The sequence below is a fragment of the Vombatus ursinus genome, unplaced genomic scaffold (genome assembly GCF_900497805.2).
Source record: "Vombatus ursinus unplaced genomic scaffold, bare-nosed wombat genome assembly UNPS02014778.1, whole genome shotgun sequence".
In the NCBI taxonomy this organism is placed as follows: domain Eukaryota; kingdom Metazoa; phylum Chordata; class Mammalia; order Diprotodontia; family Vombatidae; genus Vombatus; species Vombatus ursinus.
In genome coordinates, this window is record NW_020954556.1 from 58,463,102 (window position 1) to 58,488,535 (window position 25,434).

Consider the following 25,434-nt stretch of genomic DNA (forward strand, 5'->3'; position numbering starts at 1 on the left):
TAAATCTCTGATCTTGAGTGAATTTGTCTGTCCAAAGTGCACGTTTTCTCCACTGGAGTCACTGTCTGCAGATTCATACTTGTTGTTTCTACCACCCCAAGTTGAGGCCCCTGGTCAGGTTGCTATGGGGGGAGGGGATAATTAATTTTAGTTCAGGGGCTGTTTCAGCTTTTGTATCAGCTCAGGAAATGGGCTGCTACAATAACACTTTTTTTTTTTGGCTTCAACTCACAGGGAGAGACGAAAACTGCTTTCTGAGGATAGCCCCACCCAACAATTATCCACAGAGTTTCAGGTAATGGAGCTCAACATTTCTGTGGTTTATGTGAGGGGCTATTCTGATTTTCTTTCAAAATCAAAGACCTTGCCTGAATTTTTTCCTGCCAAAACCAACAAAAGGGAGCAGAAAAACTGGGGAATGGGTTAGAAGGGATGGAAGAAGAGAAGTGAGGGAGAGAAGAAGAAGGAAAGGAAGGAAATGAAAGGAAGAAGGAAAAAAAAAGAGTAGGAAGAAGAAAGGAAATGAAAGTGAGGGAAAGGAAGAAGAAAGCCTGAGGGAGACAAAAGGAAACAGGAGGGCTGAAGGAAGAAAGAACGAAGAGGAAGGGAAACTAATGACTAGGTTGGTAACTAGAAGGGGGACATTCATTGCAGCTTCTTTGGGTATGGGGAAATGATTTTTAATTCCTGGCTCATAGCCCAGGGAGAAATCACTTTTTCTTGCAACACATACTTACCTTTGTCACCATGAAAGGGCGGGGAGTAGATTTAACACAGAGACTCACGGTCAGTTGATTTTCTTCCTATTTCTCTGTATTGGAAAGGCACGACACTTCAATATTTACAAGGCGTTTGTTCTGAAATGGAAAAAAAAAAAAAAGTTGAGCTCCATGACAAATTTTAAAAAAAGCAAGATAATGCTTAACCCTCACAGATGAAAGGGGGAAAACCACGAAAGTGAATTCACTTTCTTTGGTTAAAGACAATGAAATCCTTGTGCACACCTATGCCCGGGCAACCCTCCCACAGTTACAATCATGTTTCTTTTTATCTAAACCCAACTTTAAAGGGCTCCTGATCCTTTGTCTCTCTCCTCCTGATTCCTGGATATTTCCTTTGGTTTTGCTGTTGGGGTGACTCAGTTTTCTGGATCTGATAGTTAAAAACTTGCCTATAAATTTTTCTGGTTTCTTTTAAGACTCAGCTTAAATCCCACCTTCAGCTGGAGGCCTTTTCTGGTCCTCTTCCAATACTAGTACCTTTCCTCAGAGATTACCCTTCGTTTATGCTGTACATATCTTGAATGAATACACAAAGTGACCTCCTGGAGGATAGGGATTCTTCTTCTATGCTAGTGCTTGGCATGTTGTAAGCATTTTATAAGTGCTTGTTGATTGATTGGCGTGTAGATTTGACTTTAATTAAAAAGCTCCTTGAGGGCAGGGACTGGGTTTATTCTGAGCTTCTAGCAGAGTGACTTGTACATGGCAGGTCTTTAATAAATATCTAGTGAATTGACAAGGGAGGGGAGGGGGACAGCCATAGACTGGAAGACTTAAAAGTCTAAATTCCCACCTATATTAAACACCCCATGCTTGGGGCCAAAGGATCCTTGCTCAGTTTACCAGGTTTGGGTTTGCTTAAACTGGGCCCATGCAGGAGACAACTCCAGTGTGTTTTCTTCCTAAAAGAGCCTACCTATTAAAATGATTTCTTGCAGCCTTTGTTAAATAGAGCACATCTGTACCAGATTGGGGAAAGAATGAAATGGCAAAGACTGAAGTTAGGATGATGAGCCGTAGATCTCCATGTCAAATCAGCCCTGTGATTTATCACCAAACCACACAGAAATTAAGCATCTGGCTAAGAGGGAAGGAAAGAGGACAGAGGAGAGGCATGATTTACAGATGCTAAGAGGTCATGGAGAAATAGAAGCTCACTGAGCATCTGTCACTGTGGAGGAATCCATGTGGACCCATGGGACCAACTTGGGAGCTTGGATGTGGCCCAGGGCTGGGTTGGGGAACCTGTGGCCTCGAAGCCACGTGTGGCCCTCTAGGTCCACCAGCGTGAGCCTTCGACTGAATCCAAGGTCACAGGGCCATGCTGGAGGACCTAGTGGGCCACATGTGGCCTCAAAGCCATAGGTTCTCCACTCCAGGACCATGGGAAAGGGTACTGGGCAAAAAATCAAGAAACCTGGAATCTAGTCCTAGTTTTGCCATAATGTGACCACAAACAAGGCACATACTGCTGGGGCCTCAGTTTCCTCATATGTAAAATGTACGAGGAGGAGGCTTAATTAATATTCTCTTTAAATTAATTTAAAGAGAATTAATATTCTCTTTAAAAGGCAATGAGGCATAGGAGAAAGACTGAAGGACCTGGAGTCAGGAGAATGGGGTTCAAATCTTCCATTGTAGTGTAGTAGAAAGAGTATAGTCTAGAATTGAAGACCTGTGTTCAAATCATGATTCTGCCATTGACTACCTATAAACTTTTGGGTCAATTGGTTAAGTTCCCTGGGCCTTCTCTTTTTCATCCCTAAAATGAGGGGATTGGACTCAGGAGTGTACTGGTAAGTGTTTTATAATAGACTCTCCCCCCAAATTATATGACAACACACTTTTAGGTTTAATCTGCACTATTACCATTTTCTCCATCATTTTCTTGAGTCTAGACAATCAATAAAACAATAAATCAAGTCCTGATTTATAGTGTCCGCTCATTTCTGAAGTGTAAATCCTCACACTGAAATTTAACCATCAGCCAAAAAAAAAATTTGGCTCCAGCTTGACCCTAGTTGGACTAACTGACCTCCAAGGTTATTCAAGGCCTGAATCCATGATTTATGATCATATAAATTTATTAACTATATGTGACTTAGAGCAGGAGGACAGAACCCTTTTTGGGTCATGGACCCCTTTGACAGTCTGGTGAGGTTTATGGGTCCTTTATAAGAATAATTCTTTTAAAGAACTGAAAGAAATACTAAATTTCAGTTAAAGGTTAATGAAAATAAAGTTGTGATTTTTTTTTCCCATCCGTGTTCACAGACCTTCTAAAATCTCTCCATGAAACCCTTAGGTTAAAGACCTCTGGCTTAAAGCTTCATTTTCCTCATTTGTAAAATCAGGAGAATAGCCTATGTTGGAAGGATATGATACATGAAATTTGGAACTTGTTGTGAAAGAGAAAAAAAAATCTTGCACTACCCAACTCACAGGATTGTCATAAGGGAAGCATTTGGAAAAATTTTAAGTATTATAGAAATGTGAATCATCATTGTGATGAATAGTAATTGTTCTATTATAAATCAACATTATTACATGATTATTAGTGACAAATTAATTAGTTACCCATTAATTCTATTGTTGTTGTTATTCAGTCATAAACATTTATCAAGCATCCTACTGTGTGCCAGGTACTATATGAGGTGCTGGGGATAGAAACAAAAACAGAACAGATCTAAAGTTTTATGTCCATAAGCGGGTGATGGGAATGGGAGGCTAACCCTGAAAGAGCTGTCACTAACCAGACAGAAGGGACCTTCCTGCTTTGACTCACTCTCAGATTTACATTCCCTGACCCCACAGGGAAGTAATTAATTTTTTAAAAAGTCAGCTCTTGGTTGGCCACGTATGAATTATTCACCTCATGGATTATTCACAGCAAAAGTCTAAGCTTAGCCTGACTTCCACTAGCTAAACCAGGGGGGACCCCTCCTCCTGAAGTCAGGCAATATTTGTTCAGGGAAGAAATGAGCTCTTGAGAGGTGCTGTGTAGACTAGACCAAGGCCCATTTCAAAGGTGCTCTGGTTGATGGTGAGCAGGAGTAGCCACTACCCAGTCTGTGCTGGTGGAAGCCAGGAAGGGGTTTGGAGGATGTTCAGTTATCTCGGATCCTTAGATGAGTGTGCTCCATATATACCATCCTGTGATATATGTGTGAACTTGACGAGATAGACTGAAGTGCACTAGTGGCCCTTCCCCTACAACTTAGAATTACAGGATTGAGAGCCCCAAAGAACTACATAGGTCATCTAGATGGACCTCTCATTTTATAGCTACAGAAAAAGAGGTTCGGGGAAGTCATCAACTGTTCAAAATAACAGAGATTGCTACACCTGGAGCCAAGAAGACCCAAGTTCAAATCCTGTCTCAGACACTGACTAGGTATGTGACTCTGGGCAAGTCACTTAATCTAATAAAGTCACTAATGCCGTCTCAGTTTCCTCATCTACCAAATGGGGGTAATGATAGCACCTGACTCCCAGGGTTGTGAAAATAAAACAAAATGTTTGCAAAGTGCTTACCTTAAAGTGCTAGATAATTGCTAAATATCATTATTATTAATGTTAAGAGATAAACCAAGGTCTTATGATTCCAAGTCCAAAGTCCTTTCTGCCTATTACAGCATGCTGCCCTCTGCCAGTCCCACCATGTCCCATGATCTCAAACACATAGGACGATAAGATTGCTTGTCAATTTAATTCACCTCAATAAAGCTTTGTGCTACTGAACATAGCTAGAAAATGTTTTGGGAGAAGAGATGCCATGGGAAGCTCAAGGTGGGGGAAGGGTGATAAAAAGGTTTGGAATAGCCTCTAAGATAAGATAGTTTATTTGGAAGCTGTGTGGAGTATGAATTGGATAGTGAAGCAACCTATTAGCAAGCTACTACAATAGCCTAGGCAAGATACGATGAGGACCTGAATTAATATAGCGGCTAAGTGAGTAGAGAGAAGGGGTTGAATATAAAAAATTACTGTGGCAGGATTTATAAAACTTAGGAACTGAAATCAAGTCAACAAGCATCTATTAAGCAAACAACTACTATCTACTGAGCGCTATGCCAGTGATTGGCTATGTGGTTTGCGAGAGAGAGAAGAATCAATGATAATTCCAAAATTGCCCAACTGAGTTAATGGCAGGACAGGGGCTCTTTTAACTAAAAGAGTACTTTGGAGGAGGGATGATTTTATGGAAAATATAAAGAGCTTACTTTGGATATGTTGAGTTTGATAGATAGCAAGAAGTTAGTAATATGAGATCGCAGTTTAAGAGAGAAATTAGGGGTGGACATTTTTTGCCCTCATCAGATCTCCTCTGTAATAATTGTGTTCAATAAACAAAGGTGCATTTTAAGAAGGACCATGACAAGATGGAAAATGTCCGAAGAATAGCAATCAGATTGGTAAAGGGTATTGAATACAAATCCTATGACTATAAGTTGAAGGCAGTGGGTATGTTTAAAGCAGAGAAGAGAAGACTCATGGAGCACATGAGGTATGTTCACGTACATGAAGGACTGACATATAAAGAATTAGACTGGTTTTTTTGGCCTCAAAGAGTAGAACCAGAAACGATGGGTGGAACTTAAAAGGAGACCAATCTGGTCTTGATGTCAGGAAACAAACTCCCAAAATTTAGAGCTATCCAAAAGTGGGAGGGGCTACTTTGAGAGGTAGTGATGGTGGCTCCACCTTAAAGGTTTTCAAACAGGCTGGATGACCACTTGTTGAGTGTGTTACTGTGGTTATGCTATATTCATGTATGGGAAGGCTGTTGAAGTTCCTTCTGATTCTCAGATTCTGTGGATTTGTATTAGAGGACCTGAGTTCAAATGCTGGATGACCCTGGACAAATTACTTAACATCTGTAAGCTTCAATTTCCTCATTTGTAGAATGTGGGAGTTGGTTTAGATGATCTCTGAGTTCTCTTCCAGCTCTAAATCTATGATCCCACATATAGATTTGGGAGTCATGTGCATGGGTACATGGCAAACAATGCTGACTGTAGGGCAAGAGAACCTGATTTCAAAATCTGCTCCTGATGCTTTAACTATGTGATCTGACTTAGGACAAGTCACTCACATTTCCTGGACCTCACTTTCTGCCTCTGTGAAATGAGGGGTTTGGACTTGGGAGCCTAGGAAGTCCCCATATCTCTGTATCTATGATCCTAAGGTCATATGAACCCATGGAAGTTGATGAGATCACTAGAGAGAAGGTAGAGAAAAAAAGAAAGCCCATTAGAGAACTTTGAGGAGTAGCCATACTTAGGAAGTGGTACATAGAAGATGATCTAGCAAAGAATCTTGGAGGTGACAAGTGGAAGAGAGACAGAGAGAGAGAGAGAGAGAAACAGTGTCATGGAATTAAAAGGAGAGAGTAGCCAGAAGGAAAGGGGGCAGGGTTGACAAGGTCTATAGTGGCAGAGAGTTCAAGCAGAATGAAGCCTGAGAAAAGAAAATTGGTTTTTAGCAGTTGAGACTAGTAGTAACCTTGGAAACAGCACGTCAGCTGACTGGTGGGGTCAGACACCAGATTGCAAGGGACTGAAAAGTTAAGTGGGAAGTGAAGAAATAAAAATAACATACATAGACAATCTTGTCTGAGAGTTTAGTCATGAAAGAGAGAAGATCTATAGGGCAAGAGCTTGAGGGAACAGCAAGGTCAAGAAAATTTTTTTTAAGGAAGAGGGAGATTTTGATACATTTCAAAAATGAAATGATGCTATTGACAATTTCAGAAAGATGTGATTTGAATTGTTTTCTCAATAGTGGGGATAGATTTGCATTGATCCAGTCATCTACTCATACACACACACACACACACACACACACACACATGCCATCCTCCTTCCATTTTCCACCACGGTTGTGACCATTTTCCTTCTTTCTCTACATTTCACACCACCAACCAAAAACTAGCAAATAGAACTGACGTCAGCCTGGTACTAGGTCTGTGACATAGGAGGAACATCTCTGTGATGAACCTAAGTATTCCAATATATTGTTAGGGAATGGGTTAGAGATGCGACTAACAAAGCAAAGAAGCTAAATATGATTTCTATGAGGGCCATTTGCACAGGGAACAATTCTGTTCATATAATCACCAAATTAGGGCATTGGAAGGGACTTAATTGACCATTTTGTCTAACTTATACATGAAGGAATCGCCATTAATACATACTTGATGTTTGAAGACCTCCAACAAGGGGATACCTGCCAATTTATGAGAAAAACTCCTATTTAATTTTTGGACAACTTTTATTGTCAGAACATTTTTTTTTTGACATTAAGTCTCAGTTTGCCTCTTTTCACCTTCCATTTATTGCTCCCAATTCTGCCCTCTAAGACTAAAAAGAACAAATGACAGAACTCCATATGACAGCCATTCAAATACTTGAACATAGGTATCATGTTCCCCCCAAACCTTCTTTTCACCAGGCTAAATATGCCCAGTTTTTTTTTAACTAATCCTCATGTGTCATAAATTCCAGGGCCATCACCATGCTGGTTGCCATCTTCCAGACACCCTCTAGCTTATCAAGGTCTTGCTTAAAGCATGGTGCTCTGACCTGAACAGAATTCTCCAGCTGAGGTCTGACAAGGGCACAATACAGTGGCATTCTCACCTTCCTGTTCCTCTAAGGTATGGCCTCCTAATGGAGCCCAAGATTGCATTAGCACTTTCGTCTGCCACATCACCCTGCTGACGCTTATGGAGCTTGACAACTCCCCAACTCCCTATGTGCTTTTCAGAAGAACTCGTGAGACTGGTTACTTTGCATAAACCTCTTCACTTAAATCCAATTCACTTGCAAGTTATGGCATCCCTTCCTGATGTCTTGGTCCTCTAGGAGAATGAAGGACAAACAACACAACAATTACAACAGCTGTCTGTACCTTCTCTATCTTGTACTTATGGAATTAGTTACAAAATACTAGGTAAGGAATACTACCAGTTTTGAGATCAAAATGATTAAAGTCAAGATATCATGAGATAATGTCATAACTCAATTATGTAACTTAAATCATTATGGAAAGCCTGTTAAAAATTGGGATCAAGGTCCTTAAGTTTACACAAATTTCACTTAAGTGGGCTTGGGCATCATTTGTTCCTAATTTTCTTGGTTATGATAATGCAAACAAAACAAAACAAAAACACACACACTCATGAGAAATAATCTTGCAAGGAAAAGAGCAGAAGAGCCTGAGTATGTGCTAAAGTGCAAAACTTTATATTTATTCTTATTGATATAGTAGCCGATTTAGCACGATAATCTAGAGCTGAGATGCCAAACTCATGGTCAGTGTCGGTCACTCCTGAACACAGCAGGAACCAGGTTAAAATGCAACTGATAAATATTTAACAAAATAAATAAAAATACAGTACGATATAGATAATGTTAACTTGTAGTTTTCTAAGTCAATATGCAGCTGTGGGGATCTATTTCTAGTTGAGATTGAAACCACTGTCACTTGTCAAGATCCTTTTGCGTCCTAACTCTATCATCCAGTACGTTCACTATTCCTGCCAGCTTTGGATCATTGGGAAAGGTGAAGAGCTTGCCATCTATGCTTTTATCAGAATCACTGATTAAAATGTCCCATAGTCACAAACTGCAGTCCTAATGAGAACTAACTGTATCATGGTTGCATACCATTGGTCACAATGGAGACTGAATAAGAACATATAGGAAGATCAATACAACTTATTTTACAGTCTTGGAAAGTCAGAAGTCCTAAGTTTGAGTTCTGACATTGAATGATTCTTGCTATACATATCATTTGATGTTTATGCACATGCCCAGGGCCCAGCAGAAACAGGGGCAGAAAAGAAGAAGGGGGAGGGGGAAGGGAATAAGTATTTATTAAGCATTTACTATATACTAGGCACTGGACTAAGTTTATAACTGTTATCTCATTTGATCCTCACAACAAACCTGGAAGGTAGGCGCTATGATAATTCCAATTTCACAGTTGAGGAAACTGAGTCGGAGGTTAAGTAACTTGCTGAGGAGGATCACATAGTTTATAAGTGTCTGAGGCTGGATTTGAACTGGAGTCTTCCTGACTCCATGCCCAAGAAACTGAATTAGAAGGAGGTTTGGTAGATGCAATAGCATGTGGGGGTGGGGGTGGCAGGATAGGAGAGGAGAGGGGAGTGAAGCATTGGAGTAGAGAATACTTACCACTAGAAAAAACAAAACCAAACCCAAAACTTTGAGGCATCAAATCAAGTCATACAAATAGTCAAGGTCACAGCACTACCTGCATTTTGGCTTCCTAATCTTATATGGTCCTGCTGAGCTCTGAAACTCTGCCTAGAGGTGAGTCCTCCCTCTTAACTGATGATGATTTAGTAACAGCATGTTCATTTGCTAAAGGCACAATCATTTTGGGTATTGAGTTTACTTTCTGAGGCTAAAGAGTTATAAACCAAATGATTTTTTTAAAGGTACATATGGACTGAACTCTCAAACTATGTGACCTCCTAGGTCTAGACAATGGAATCATCTCCCACTGGACAAGGTGAATATCCAGTTCTCTTAAGTTGTTTAAGATGGATCTGGACAAAACACCAGAGAACATCTATCATCACCGGGACTTATGACTGGACAAAGGTAGATTCCTCAACTGTTGCTGAGTTATGCCTTTCATAACACTGAGAGACAAGGGAATGGCCCCTTGTGTTCCTGCCCCACCCCCCAATTACAACTAATGCTTTGAGGTGAGAGAGAGAGATGAAAAAAGTATTTAATGTTCTTGTCTTGTGGGTTTTCTGACCTTCCTGTGAGAGCACAGCCCTTCTCTAAGTATGGGAAGAGAGGGGCACTCAATTATGTTGGCTGCTGTCCTGGGTACTCAAGAACCAAAAATGTCTCCATGGTTCATATTGATCAATTCTGAAGATAACAACAGGTAGTGCAGTGGATAGAGTCCTGGACTTAGAATCAGGATGATCTGGTTTAAAAAACATATCTGGCTAGTTGTATGATCTTGGGCAAGGACCTTAACTTTTATGAGCCCCAATTTTTTCATCTATAAAATGGGTACAACAGCATCTATAGTATATGCCCAACAAGATGATTATGAGGCTCAAAAGTGATAATCATTGTGAAGTATTTTGCCAACTTTAAAGCTCTATAGAAAAATCAGTTGTCATTGTGATTATCATAAAGTCAAGATCTACTCACACCTAGAAACACCATACCCCCTTGCCCTCAGGGAAATTTCTCCCTTGAAGGACAGGAGGAGCATTTGTAGAAACTTCTAGGCCTGAAGTGAAACCAAGTTTTAGGCTGGTGTCCACATTATAGATATTTTACCAAGGATTCATTCATGCAGGTAATTTGCTTCTACATGTAGTTTCCTCACTTCCAGACAGGATTGACTTCAATCCAAAAGACACTTAATGGGTTAGGAATCCTGTGAATGTTCTTAGTCAATCAAAATGTAGATGGTGAAACAGAAGGTGAGGGCATGTTCCTGGAGAATCCCCTTCTGGTCAGACTTAATGGGCTGAAAACTAGTCAGGAAATTTTCTTCCAGAGGCTGCCACCACTTTCTGAAGATCCGAATTCATTTTTTATTGATATTCTCTGGCCAGGACCTCTGGAGAATTTCTATTATTTATATGATCAGCTTTGGGAAGAATGTCGAGATCCCTAGTGAATGAACATATTTTATTCCTTTGACTAGATACTGTTCAGTGGGTGAAGGGTGGGGTGTTCCTAATGGAACAATAAAAGTGTGTAAACTTATGAAAGTAATGAGACCATTCCTAAGACAAATGTAATAGAAAAAGTTGCCTCTGGAAAATGGGGAACATGGCTGTAAAGATGATGAATGCTAAGAAGTTGACATTTTAATACATTTAAGGAATATGGGGGAATCAATGAAGAGAACAGAACTGGTCTGGGAAATGAAACCAAGCAATAAAACTGCCCTTTTGAGAGAGGAGTGTTCCAAGGAGAGGCCTTGTAACTCTGTCACTTGGCAAAAGTCAGGACACTCTTTGAAATTCTGTTAAAAGGTATTTACATCATTTGTTTTCTATTTTCTGTAATTTCCGTCAATGAAACTTAAGGAGAATAGCCAGATGACTACAATCAGATGTGGGTCCAGTTCCAACAGGTTGAATAGTATACTTCCCAGGCACTTGGCTTGGTCAGTCTCCTTTGAGTTATGTGGTTCTTTTTACAATCAGTATATGTGCCAGGTACTGTGCTGGGTGCTGGGGACATAAAGATAAAGCTAAATAGTCTCTGCCCTCAAGAGTCTGGCATTCTCCTGGGAAGATACATCAACTAATCAACATTTGTTAAGCACCTACTATGTGCCAAGCACTGTGCTAAGTGCTCGGGACACAAAGAGAGGCAATCATTATAAATGGCAAAATCCCCACAACTCAGACTCCATTAATAGAGAATGGATAATAATTCAGGAAGTGGCCAAGCTGATGTGGGTGGACCTAATTACTTTCTCCATACAGGCGATTATTTTTAAGGCATCTAACTGTATCACTACTTTACTGAAAAAAAACTTCAGGGGTTCCTGTTGCTTCTAGGAAAAATACAAATTCCTTTGTCTGGCATTTAAGATCCTCTAAAATCTGGCTCTTGCCAACCTTGCCAGTCTTAGCGTATGTGTGTGTGTGTGTGTGTGTGTGTGTGTGTGTGTGTGTTTGTGAGAGAGACAGACAGACAGAGACAGAAAAAGAACAAAAGAGAGACAGAGAGAGACAGAGACAGAGAGACAGAGTTATGAAGCAAATAGATACATAGATAGATGGATGAAAGAATGGATGGACATAGCACTAATTAAATAATTATTATGTGCTAGAAATATATACTAAATTCAGGGTGTACAAATATAAGCAAAAGAAAGAAAGAAAGAAAGAAAGAAAGAAAGAAAGAAAGAAAGAAAAGTCTCTTACCCTCATGGAGCTTACGTTCTAACAGAGGAAGATAACTCATAAGTAGGACTAGAGTACAATGAAGAAGGTAGAAAAGCACTGAGAGTTAAGAATGAAGCAGGAGAGAGGGGAGTTTGGGTTGCCTGGTTGTGCCAGGCAGGAACTTCCCATCAGAGGGGAAGGCTCCAGAGCTGGAAGCCTCTCCAGGGGGAGAAGGTTACTGGGCAGAAAGTGGAAAAGTCCAGGAGTGAAGCTGGGAGAGAAGTGAAGTGAGATTACTCCCCTTCATGCCCTCTCTATTCTTCTTGTCAAACTGGCCTGGTTGGGGGGTATTACCCTTACACAACATTCTCTCACTTGCCTCCACATATCTGCACAGGAGCTCCTAAAGGTCTGCACTGCACTATTATCTCAGTTTACCTCTTAGAGTTCCTGGATACTTTCTAAGCAGGTGTTATCTCTTGCACAAAGATTTTCCTGATTCCTCTCAATCCCAAATTGATAGTATTCTCTATCACTTATGACTTTGTATTGGTTTATTCCTACTTACCTGTGTATATCTCTCAGCTCTGAGCATTTTGTCTGCCTGTCCTCCATGCCTGGAATGCTTTCCCTGCTTCTCTCTGACTGTTGACCTCCCTGGCTTTCTTTAAATCCCAACTAAAATCCCTCCCTCTACAGGAAGCCTTCCCCAACCCCTCCTAATCCCAGTGATTTCCCTATTTTAATTATTTCCTATTTATCCTATATATAGTTTGCTTTGTATGTATTTGTTTTCATGTTGTCTCCCCCATTAAACTGTGAGCTCTTTGAGGGCAGGGACTGTCCTTTTCCTCTTTTTGTATCCCTAGCACTTGGCACAGTGTTTGGCACATAGTAGGTGCTTAATAAATGTTGATTAATTGATGTTGTATCTTCCCAGGAGAATGTCAGTTTCTTGAGGGCAGAGACTATTTAGTTTTTATCATTATATCCCCTGAACCCAGCACAGAGCCTGGCATAATATGTAATAAATAATAAGCACTTAATAAATGCTTATTGAGTTTAAAGACAATGTTATTAATAAGTGTGATTGAGAGTATGAGATACAAATAAACAGTCAACTGGGCTCACAGTCTAATGGAGAAGACAACAAGCAAACAAATACGTATAACCAAGCTATGTACAGAATAAATAGGAAATAATTAACAGAGGGAATGCACTAGAAGGCACTGGTGAATGGTAGGTGTATAGCACCAATTGTTCTTACTGAGTTGGAATCATGTACAGTGACTTGTATAAAGTTGGTGCCCCCATTCATAAATGTTTGCTAAATGGAATTGTATTGTATTATCTTTCTTTAAAAAAAAATAGACAAAATGAAATTCCTGGAAAATCTTTCACAGAATCATAGAATTAGAGCCAGAAAGAGCCCATTGGGTCCAGCCCCCTCATTTTGTAGGTGATGAAACCATTTTCAAGCACCTCAAAGTGTAACTTGTGTACAAGTAAATGATGTGCCAATGACAAACCATTGTAGAGGCTAGAATTGGAAGGGACCTCTAAGGTTATCTAGGAGAAAAGTTTGGCCTGTGGGGGAGGTGGTATTTGAGCTGTGCAGGAATCTCTCCTCTGACATCTGGGTCAGATGACCATCCATCCTCTCCTTGAACACTCCCAGTGGCAGGAAACTTAATTCATAAAACAGTACATTCCATTCTTGGACAGTTTGAATTGCTAGAAAGTTTCTTCTTTATATTGGGCCAAATATCATCTCCTTCTTTCGCCCTTTGGTCCTAGTTCTGGAATGACGCAGAACCAATGTAATCTTTTATCCACAAAACAACCCTTTTAATATGAGAAGACAGCCATCATACCTTCCCTAAAGCTTCTCTTTTCTGTGTTAAACAAGCTCAGTTCCTCTAAATGTTCTTTATGTGATATGGTTTCCAGACCCCTTGTCATCCTGTTTGCCCTCTACCTTGCTCCAGTTTGTCAATGTTTGGTTTAAAATATGGCACACAGAATAAAACATAACACTGCAGATGTGGTTTGCCTACAGTAGAGTATACTATCCTCTCGTTGTTACAAAGCAGCAACTTCTTTCTTCTGGATACCATGCTTTTACTAATGCAATCTAGGATCCAGTTGGCTCTTTGGGTTTGCATTAGCACTATGTTCTATTCAGTTAAGATGAGTCCTAAAAATCTGTTCAAGCTCAAAATGTTACCTGAATTATAGTTTTACAAGTTTTATAAAGTACAAAAAAAAAAAGCATTTATTAAGCACCTGCCTCATTGTGAACACTGGTAGGTGCTGTCCGGTGAGCAGGGATAGAAAGTTTAGATAAGATATAGTCCTTACTTTCATGGAGCTTAGAGTCTAGTAGGGACATAAAATACCAACTCAGAAAGCCAGAGCACAAATTCTACATGGTAAGTGTGTGAAAGACCAAAACAGAGTGCTACAGGAAACGGGAGATCACTTTGGACAGTCAGCACATCCAAGAAGTCTTTGAGGAGGAGGTTTGAGCTGTACTTTAGAGGGAGAATGAGTAAGAATTAAGTAATCAAGAGGGGTGAGAAGAGGAAGACATTCTCGGCATAGGGAATGGCAAGCAAAGGCGAGGAAAGGTCAGAAAGTAGAGTGTTGAGGGGGACAGAGAATTATCTAGTTTGTAAGTAGGGAGCAGTGAGAGTAGGGGATTAATATGAAATTAGGTTGGAAAGGTGGGGTGGCAGCTGACAGCATAGTGTTTGGAAGGCAGAGTAGCAAAATTTAAACTTTGCCCAGTATATATGAAGCTCAAAAGAAAATATGTGTGTATGTGTGTATGTATGTATGTATATGTATGTGTATATGCATATGTGTGTGTGTTATACTTGTTTATACATATACATGTGTGTTGTATGTTTCTGTGTGTGTATCATAAAATTACTTTTAGCCTTGAACATACATACACGTATGTATGTATATTGGATCATCCAAGCATTAGTACAGTTTTAAGTGTCAATCACTTAAAGCTATATTATATACACATACATGTTTATACACACACACACACACACATATATACATTGTGTATATATGTGTATGTGTATATGTATGTATGTATGTACTTACCAAGAACCAACCCAGACCTGTCCTTCTCTGGTCCTGTGAGTCCTGAAGAAACTTGGGATCCATTAGAAGGGAGGGGACCCACCAAAACAGGATTGTTTGATGCTCTTAGGAAAGGGGAGGAGTGTTTTCCTGACTAAGAAGGAGTTTAGGCTGTATTTTTTTTTTTGTGGGTTAATTAAAACCTTTTATATCTGATGTCTTGTTAGCTTGAATGTTAGCAGAAGAGAGCCAAGGGCATTTTTGGGGAGAAAAAGGAGCCAAATTCTGACATTCCTAGGGGAAACTCGGCAGAGAAGAGGGAGAGAGGTGGTGCCAAAACAAGCCAAATTCTGATGTTTGCTAGGCAAAATGAACTACAGAGATTATTTTTGAATGAGACTCCCAAAGTGAGTCCAGGCCTTTGTGTTAGGGGCTGGAGCTCAACTGACACATTTGTTACATAAATATTAAATGCATCTTTTCTATTCTTGTAACATTTTAGAAGCCCTTTGGGTGAGAAAACCCTGATCTTTATATTTTTGTAACATGATGCTATGTAATGATATGTGAAAGTGCAGACACATTTTTTTAAAAGTACCTAATTGTCCCAGCATAAGATTAATCCTCTGCCTACCTGTACACACAGCCCAATGTTCAGACAGGATGAGCTATGACAACTTCAAAATTAGGCATCTAAAGAAATAGCCCCACCTATCCCTCAAAAAGAAAAACAAAAAAAGCAAATGAGCTTGGAAACTGCCTATGTGAAAAAAAATGCAGACATAATTAAGAGTTTTGATCAGCACAACCCATGTTGAATTTATTTTGGAAAAGACCAAGGGAGATATAATGCTAAAGGGTTACAGTCACACCCAATGAGCCAATTGTACAATCATTTTGAATTCTCTTTCCAGAGAATTTAATGCCCTCATTTTGACCTTGTTCAATGATTTCAGATTAGAGAAGGAAATGAGTCAAATCTAAATAAAAATCCTTCATTTCTTGGCCAGACAAGTGATTGTGAAGGAAATTAAATGATAATACAAATTGACAGAGCGCTTCAGATAATGTGCCCCAAAATCTGTAACTGCAGGAGACATGAACAGGGAGCTTGGCTGGGGAACTCTGTCAGAAGTCTCCTAAGAAGGATCCTCCTCTATTTGTCCAGAAATACATCCAGTGGTTCCAGATGCTGACAAATGCAGATGTCTTTCCCTGGATGTAACCAACTCTTAGTACTTAAGACTCAAGAGTAAGTAATGCAAAAGGGACCGGTCTTAAAGTCAAGAAGACATATGTTCAAGTGCTGACTTGCTGGCTGTGTGATTATGAGCAAAGCCCCTCAGTGCCCCCAGACCAGTCTCTAAGACTCTTAAGTGACAGGGGAGTTGCTACTTTGATGGAAGTTGTTTACACACTGGGATCAGGCCAATACTAAACAAAGAAATCACAGCTCTAGATAAAAAAAAAAAAGATTTAATTTTATTTAGAATTAGAGATGTAATGTGGAATAATAAATAGAGAGCTGACCTCGAAACCAGGAAGACCTAAATTCAAGTCTCATCTGTGACAATTACTGACGGTGTGAGCCTGATTGTCTCACTCAGCTTCTTAGTGCCCCCAGACAATTCCCTGAAACTATAATTGCAGAAAAGGTGCTAATTGGCCTACATTGGTAAAGGGATTTTCCTCCTGGGAGATTCCTATACCTATCAAATCCCAAATCCAGTTCTTAGCCCTAAAATGAAATAAATACATGCTCTTCACTGGCAGGTTGGGAAAGGAATGGAGGAGAGATAACCTACATGAAGAGAAAGGAGAAGAAAACAGAGACAGATGGAAAAACAGAGGAAGAAACAGAGAGACAGAAAGAGAGAGAAAGAGAGAGAGAAAGAGAGAGAGAGAGATTAGTCATCTGTGCCTCTCATTTAAAGGATCTTAGAAGGCTTAGCGTAATTGTTACCCTCTTCCTGAGGTCAAGAATCTAAAATGAAGTCGGGGAGAAGTTCTTTATGAAGATCTCCTTTGGAAGATGGCAGACAGGAAAGACAGAATGCCCCTGTGCTTTGCCATCGTTCTGTTTCTAGATTATGTTCATTCATTTACTTTAACCCCAGAAAACTGCCATTCCGTCTTTGGCCTCTGCACCTTGACAATTCTGTCCCTCCAGTGTTACAAAAGAGTCCATATTTTACTTTCTATCTCTCTTCAGAGACACCCCACCCTCCCCCAGACTCGCTATTTGCAAAATGCCATTTTTCCCCCTTTTTGACCTCCTTACACTCTGGGTATTTGTTCTTTAGCTGTATTGGTTGATCCCACATGTTATATTACTCATATACTGAGCACATTCAATGGGGGGGGGGGGATGACTTACAGCAGATTGTGTCTTCTGTTCTTTCTATTAGGGGTGCAATTTCAATGATGAATGTTTCTAACCTGACCCAAAGAATTTCATCCTTCTCTGGAAAACTGTGTAGGAGAGGATTCTTAATGGACAAAGAATAATGTCTTCTGATACCCAGCCAGAAATTTGGATTTGCTTTTAAAAGCTTTCTGGGTCTATTATTTACAGTAAACATGATTCTTTCCTTTGGCCTCTCTTGATAGTCAGAAAGTAACCTGTGGGTGTTTGCATGGGTGTGTCATTGTTTTCACTGAGAATCACTTAGCAGCAATGATGAGTTAGTTCTGTGTTAAATGCCTTCTTGATTGGCTACCTTAAAAGGCTATACTGCACTCCAAGCTTGTACACAGAGATTCCCATAACTGGTAAGGAGCTTGGTGTGCTGGGGGCACAGGGTTGGGGAAAAAGGGATCTGCTTCAGAGTTCAAAAAAAATTGTTATTGCTGTTCCTAACAACAGTCATTTGTGAAACTAGAATATAACCGAAGAGATACCCTTGAAATATCCAATAGGATGGGTTTTTTAGGGGGGGAGAGAATGAAGATTTTAGGTTTCAAGTGCCTTAAGAAAGGTCTTACTGCAGTGTATACAACTGTCATCGAGATAGATGTGGGAGGTGGGAGGTTAGTGAGAAAACTATGTCTAAATTTACCTAATCGGTTGCCAAATCTTTTCAGTTCTATCTCCACAACATCTCTTCCTTCTTTTTTTTACTCACATGTCCATAGTCCTCTGGTAACCTTTGCTGTGGACTAAGCTATTATAAATAGCTTCCTAAGATTACTTTCCCTGCTTCAAGCCTCTTTTCTCCCCCGTGCATCCTCCAGTTAGCAGCCAAAGTGATGTTCCTGAAGTAATAACCACACTAGCTAACATTTATGAAGTGCTATAAGGTTTGCAAAGGTATTCTATAAATATCATCTCATTTGATCTTAACAACCTTAGGAGGTAGGAGGCATTATCATCCCTATTTTATAGATGAGAAAACTGAGGCAAGCAAGAGTGAAGCAACTTGCCCAGGGTCAAACAGCTAGTAAGTATCTGAGGCTGGATTTGAACTCAGGTTTCTTGATTCTTGGTCCAGTGCTCTATCTATTAGAGCCATCTAGGTGCCTCATAAAATAAAGGTATGACCATGTCAGTCCCTTCCTCTTTAAACTCTATTGGCTTATTCCTTCAGAATCAAATAAAAACTCCTCTGTTTGGCATTGAAAACCATTCACAAGCTGATTCTGAACTCTCTTCCTGCCTTATTATACATGGTATCCTTTATACAACTTCGGGTCCAGCAAAGCTGGCTTTCTTGCTCTTCCTCACACACAACTCTGTCTCCCATCCTTCTGTCTTTGCACTGGTTGTCTCGCATGCCTAGAAGGCATTCCCTCCCTATTTTCACCTCTTAAAATCTCAAATTGCCTTCAAAGTTTAGATCAAATGCCACCTTCTACATGAATGGTATTTTCTAATACCCCCTTCTGCCAGATACTAATCTCTTCCCCACTAATTATCTCATATTTATTTTTCATGTAACGTTTGCACCTATCGGGGTGTGAAGTAGAGGGTGAAGTACCCCCTCCTCTGACCCTCCCTCTTTGGAATGTAGGTGTTGCCAATGAGGACTAGCCATGTCTTTTCTACTCCCACTGGGTAGTTTAACTTCCTTAATCACTTCCTTCAACTCTGTCACTGCAGAGTTTTCTCTGTGCACGTGGGTGAGGAAGAGCAAATAAATGAGTCCATGAGGACACGTGATCTGTGAAAGCCCAGCCTTGCTCTAGGAGCAGGAGGAAAATCCAATACCCAGCTGAGCTCTCCCTTCTGAGAGGTTTATTTAAAAAAAAAATCAGAACTCAAGACTATAAGATTTTCTCTTAATTTTACTCTGGTCCCAGCTAGGAGAAAGCTTGCCACTTTTGTATCAGGGCTCAAATTTTGGTCCTTTCTTTTTATACCTTTGTATACAAAAACACATTGTTTTTGAAGCAGAAATAGAAACAGAAAATACCGTTCCTCTTTCCTGCAGCCCCTATGTTTAATCAAAAACACAGAGAAACTGAAGGCAGTTAAAATAGAGCAGGTTTTATCAATAGTGAGTTGGCCTTTAAAAATTCTTCTTACAACAGAAGGTAAACTGTAATAGACAGAGAATTCCAGATTATACATTTTTCTCAGAAAGAAAGGGATGATAAGAAGGAAAATGGTGAGGATGGGCTGGTAGGTGGCGCGAGGATAGAGCACTGGCCTGAAGTCAGGAGGACCAAAGTTCAAATACGGCCTCAAATATTTACTAGTTGTGTGACCCTGGGCAAGTCACTTAACCCTTATTGCCTTGAAAAGAAGATAAAATGGCGAGGATTCTGGTTTGAGTACTCCCTCCAATAGGGCAGATAGCAATCCCTTCCCTGTATTAGTAGCCAGCTAAATGAATTGCTACAGATAAAAAGAAATAACTTGGCAACCAGCCTTCTCTGGTGATAGGCCTCAAGACAACTGTCTATCACTAGACCTATATTGGAAGCCTCTTCTGCTTGTGATCTTTTGAATTTATGCTCCATTGGAACAGTCTTCAAAAATTCAATTCGATTCAATGAACATGTATTGTGTCCATTCTGTTTGTAAAGCATGTGCTAAGCACTGAGGATATAAGGATAGATACTACAGAGGTCCTGCTCTCAAGCAGCTTACAGTCTAATAGCATAGGGTGAATGGGACAAGTACAAAGATAATAAATGAGTTGAATTGAATTGAAAGATATGTTACAACAGAGAGTGATTGAGATGACTGTGAAGGTGTGATCCAGACTGTTCTGAGACACTTGAGAAGGAAGGGGATTACCTTTGGTGGTACTAGGGGTGAGAGGAGGAGGTGTTTGGGAAAGGCTTCATGGAAAAGGCAGCATCTGGGTTTGACTCTGAAACAAAGGAGGAACTTTAATAAATAAAGAAGCCAGCATCACCTCTACAACACTAGGGCACATTTGAGTAGGACTTTAGTACATTTAGTATGGTATATTGGAGGAGAAAATAACATCATATTTATTTATCCATTTTCCACCCCAAGGGCATTTTCACCCTTTTTTATTATTATACTTCACTTTCTTCCTTCCCAGTTCATTCCCATCACCCCTAGCTCATTCACTTTGACCAAAACCCAGCAGTTCTCTCTGCTTTTTTCTATCCTTCTTCCTAACCTTCCTCATTCTCCTTGCTTTCTGCCTTCCACTGTGTTATCCCTTCCACTTTTATTATATCTTAACTTCTGTCTTGTCGATGATTTAAGCTTCCTACTTCATCCCACTTCTCTGCCTTCTTTCTTGACTTTCTCACCCCCAAGATTATGGAGGCAAGAAGACCCTTCACAGAAGATGCCCAGATGTTCCCTTCTGACAGTGCTTGTGTTAATTCCAAGGCTTCACTTCTTCAGGATAGTAGGAGCTGAGTGAGGGTGTGTGGATAAATTAATATCAACCCTTCCCCACTGGTGGAAAAATTATTTAGAGTCCATTGCTCTATAATGAATGAGTAAAGTAATCTGCACACAACAACAATAATAGTGATAGTAATAATAACAAAACATTTCTCTCAAATATAAGTTGAGACCACTGAAGTAATTGTGGCTGCTCGCCTACCTCTTCAACCATAGCAACAAAACCTCTGTTATGCTATTGATAGGACCTTGGAATGTCACAACCTCCTTGGGTCTCTGTTTTCTCATCAGTAACAAGAAGGCATTGAGCTAGCTGACCAGGTCCCTTCCAGCTCTGGGTCTGTAACCCTATGAGGTTATTATGAATTGCTCTAGATGACCCTGGAAGTGAAGAGGAACTCAGGAATAAACAGGGGACTCACACAAAGATGTGAGCTCCCAGCTGGACAGTTTACCAATGTCAAGCATTCAGTGCCAGACATTAAGACAGGAGATTCACTTTCTTTCCATTCCTCATGAAATATCTTCTAGAAAGTTGGTAATTTCTCTGGCTTTCTGTTACGAATTCTCACGAAAGGATACATTACTACTTTTTAAACTGTAGGCAAAGAAATAATCATACTTTAAGCACATCAGAAAAACTCTCATACTAACATCTATATAGGAGAGTCAACACATGACCCTAAATTATAATATATATATAAAAAGGATACTTTGATGGATCTGCAATTCCCCCCATTGATGTGGGTTGGAACCCTACATGAACCTGCCCATCCTGTATGCCTACTGTTGTCTTATAAATCCTTCAAGGATGGTCCACCCACAGTGCTTAGCAGCTTTCTCTAGATCAAGGAGTATGATAAAGACCATGGATCCCTTTTCAAAATAATGTTTTTAAATGAATAAAGTAAAATACATGAGATTACAAAGGAAACCAAGTACATTGAAAGAAAGATATATTTTTTCCATTGCAATTCACAGACCTCCTGAACTCTCTCCATAAACCTTATGGGGGTCTATTAAAAATCCCTTGTTCAAGATCTTTTGAAATTACGTAGAAACCAATGGAATATGAAGGCTATCCATACTTCAATTATTATAAGATCATAGAATCATATATTTAGAGTTGGAAGAGGTCATGTAAAGCATCTGGTCCTATTGTCATAATCCTTTGCAGATGAGTGAACTGAAGCCCAGAGAGGTTAAGAGTCTTGCCTAAAGTCATGAAGGTAATAAATGATAAAATTAGATTCAAACCCAGGCTTCCTGGTTCTAAATTTTATATTCTTTCCACTGCACCATGATGTATACTTCACTCCTGCTAGTTACAAAAAATTGTTATCAATAGAATAATACTAAACCCCATACAGATACTACATATATATAATTAAGATACTTGGCAACCACAGAACACATCAAAGAAGGAATAAGATAGTGGGGTGCCATAAGAGTGTTCTATCCTATGTCCCTTAATTCCAGGAATCTGGAGGAAAGGAAGATAAAGCAAATCTATTTTTGTCCTCCATCTTTGGGAACTGCCCCAAAGAAAAATGTACCTGTGAGTGAGAAGCTAATAGCCCCATTTAAGGACACCTGGCTTCAGTTCTAGGAATGTCTGACAATTTTTGGGAAAATAGAATGGATCTCCCTGCTCCCTGACCCTGATGGAAAATAAGAAATTGTAGCTGAGGGAAAGAGCCCTCAGTAAAAAACCCAAAATTCAGAAGATAAACACATATATGCATCACAAGCGATAGTCCCATTTGGCAATACCTGACTTCATTTTCTGAATATTTTTAAAGAAATGCCTGTCCATTTTTGAGAAGGCAAAATAGAATGGGTCCCCCTGCTCCTCCATCCTACTAAAAAGCAAGCAATAGGAGATGAGGTATGTAATTCTCTGGAAAATTCCGAAAAAGTTCAACAGTTCAACTTGACGAAGTTTGTCTTGCTATATACACATTCATTCATTCAATACTGACTAAACACTTACTATAGGCACACCTTGTTTTATTGAGCTTTGCTTTATTGTGCTTTGCAGATATTGCATTGTGGTTTTGTTTTTTTTAATTGGAGATTTGTGGCAACTCTGCATCAAGCAAGACTATCGTCGCCATTTTTCCAACAGTGTGTGCTCACCTGTGTCTCTGTGCCACATTTGGGAAATTCTCACAATATTTCAAACTTTTTAATTATTATTATATCTGTCATGGTGATCCGTGGTCAGTGACCTCGGATGTTTTACTACCGTAATTGTTTTGGAGCACCATGAACCACATCTATATAAGATAATCAATAAATGTTGTGTGTGTTCTGACTGCTCCGCCGATCAGCTGTTCCCCTGTGCCTCTTCCTTTCCTCAGGCCTTCCTATTCCCTGAGACACAACAACACTGAAGAATATTACATAAACTTAGTTGATAAAGCAGTGTCAGAGTTTGAGAGGATTGACCCCAATTTTGAAAGAAGTTCTACTGTGGGTAAAACGCTACCAAACAGCATCATATGCTGCAGAGAAATCTTTCTTGAAAGTAAGAGGCAAACTTCATTGTTGCCTTATTTTAGGAAATTGCCATAGTCCCCTAACCTTCAGCAGCCACCACTCTGAACAGTCAGCAGCCATCAATATCAAGGCAAGACCCTTCACCAGTAAAAAGATTTTGACTCACCGAAGGCTCATGTGATAGTTAGCATTTTTTAGCAATAAAGTATCTTTTTAAATTAAGGTGGGACTTTTTTAAGACATAATACTATCGCACACTTAATGGACTACAGTATAGTGTAAACATAACCTTTATAAGCTCTGGGAAACCAAAAAATTCATGTGACTCACTTTATTGTGATATTTGCTTTATTGTGGTGGTCTGGAACCAAACCGACAATATCTCCAAGGTATGCCTATATGTAGTAATACACTACGCTGGTTGTTAGAAAGCACAGCAATAGTATAGAATTTTATAGATTATAAAGAACTTCTACTTATATATTTTCAATTTATCTTCACAACAATCCAGTAAAGTAGGCAGGGCAAATATTGTTATCTCTATTTTATAGGTGCAGAGACTGAGGCTCACAAAAATTTTAGGGGAACCGTGAACAGATCCTGTAACTTGTTTCCAATCTCTCCCTTTGCTTTTCAGGTGGTATATCGAACAAGACTCAAGTGGGAATAATATTATAAAATGAAACACATTTCTTTTCTTTTGGACTAGAGTTCATTTAAAGGATTTAAGCAAAGGTCCACAATTCAGAAATCAGGAGCCTAATGCTAACCCTTCACCAAATAAGTCCCTCTAATGAGATGAAAAATGGAGGTCATCAGACTTCACTACCATGCTGAAGTATTTTGCAGGTCATTGGGTTAATGCATGAAAGCATGTGGAAGAAAGACACTAAAGAATTATTATTAGGGGCTCCCATAGGCATCATGCTTGCCCTCAACATAGAGGTTTGTCTAGAGAATATATGTAATATCATCACACAGATATGAACTTGCTACTCCCCGTCCCAACATGTCTGCTGCTTCATCACAAGACTGCTAGGGATATCAAATGGACACTGTGTTCCATCATGGTAGCAATTTAAAATGCAATCCAACCTGGCCTTTGTATTTGGTTTATCCACCTTTGGTACCCACTTGTCACCCAGCCCTCATCTCTGGCTCCAAGAAGCTGTAGCATGCCCAGCAGCCCCTGGGAAGACTGGCTAAACCAGGTTGAGGGTAACTGACAGGCCTCAAATCCATTGGTGAGTTAGGGAATGTCTACCCAAAGCATGTGAAGACTTCCCCCAGCAGAACAGGCAGATAAGAATAATTTGTTCCAACAGCCATGAAGGCAGCTGAAGCAGGCACTGTGGAGCCCTTAGAACTTGGTCAAACATGGAAGACACCAAAATCATCCACTGCAATTTGAACCATCACCAGTCATCTTGACTTTTGTCTTGCCCCTGGAGTTCAATGACTCCAGAAGAAAGAGAAAAGCTGATGACTTTGTGCAGCTCTGTCTCACTTAAATCCAACTCACGGGCAAGTCAAAGCATCGCCCTGTGATGTCATTGGTCCTTTTTGAAAACAAAGGATGAACCACAACAACAATTTTGTTTGGCCTAAAATTCAAATTCAGCTAAAAGAAACTGTAATGAGTACCTATGATGCAAAAAGTGAACTTGAAGAATCAAAAGACGTGACCCCTGATCTCACGGAATACACACTATAGCTGAGAAGACAAGATATAAATATCGGAAAAACTAAATGACCATAGACGTCAACGACTTGTGAAAACAAGGTGGTAGGATTAGAAGAATCTCCAGTGGGGGAGGAGGGGGCTCTTCCCCTTGCCTTCCCCTTCACCCTTATCTCATATGGGCCACTTGGCTAGAAAGTAGCCAGGCTGTTCATTCTGCTGAATGAACTGGGTGTCACCAACCATAATCCTTCTGATGAAATGGAGGACTGCCAGACCTTGCCATCTACCCTACTGCTGATCTTTAGGGTTCCTGGGACTTTCCCTGTACCTTACAGTGAAACTCTCTTATATGTGTTGTCTCCCTTAGTTAGAATATGAGCTCCTTGAGAGCATAGACTATTTTGCTTTTTTTCTATTTGTATCCCCAGCACTTGGCACAGTGCTTGACACATAGCAATTACTTCATAAATGCTTTTTCATTCATTCATTCATTCATTCATTCATTCATGTGAGATTTCCTAAGAAAATAAATGATAAATCACCAAATGAAATTGTATAGACATATCATTATAAGAACTCAGTATTTTAACTGTCAAGAGGAGAGGTAATTTCACATTGTTGATAG

The 25,434-nt window shown here is 39.8% G+C and overlaps 1 long non-coding RNA gene across 1 annotated transcript; it reads left to right on the forward strand.

The window, feature by feature from the left end:
- The first annotated feature begins 240 nt into the window (after positions 1-240).
- Positions 241-24,331, forward strand: LOC114045520. Its single transcript, XR_003569378.1, has 3 exons — positions 241-295; positions 9,290-9,415; positions 23,763-24,331. It is a non-coding gene; the product is annotated as an uncharacterized LOC114045520 (long non-coding RNA).
- Positions 24,332-25,434: the final 1,103 nt, after the last annotated feature.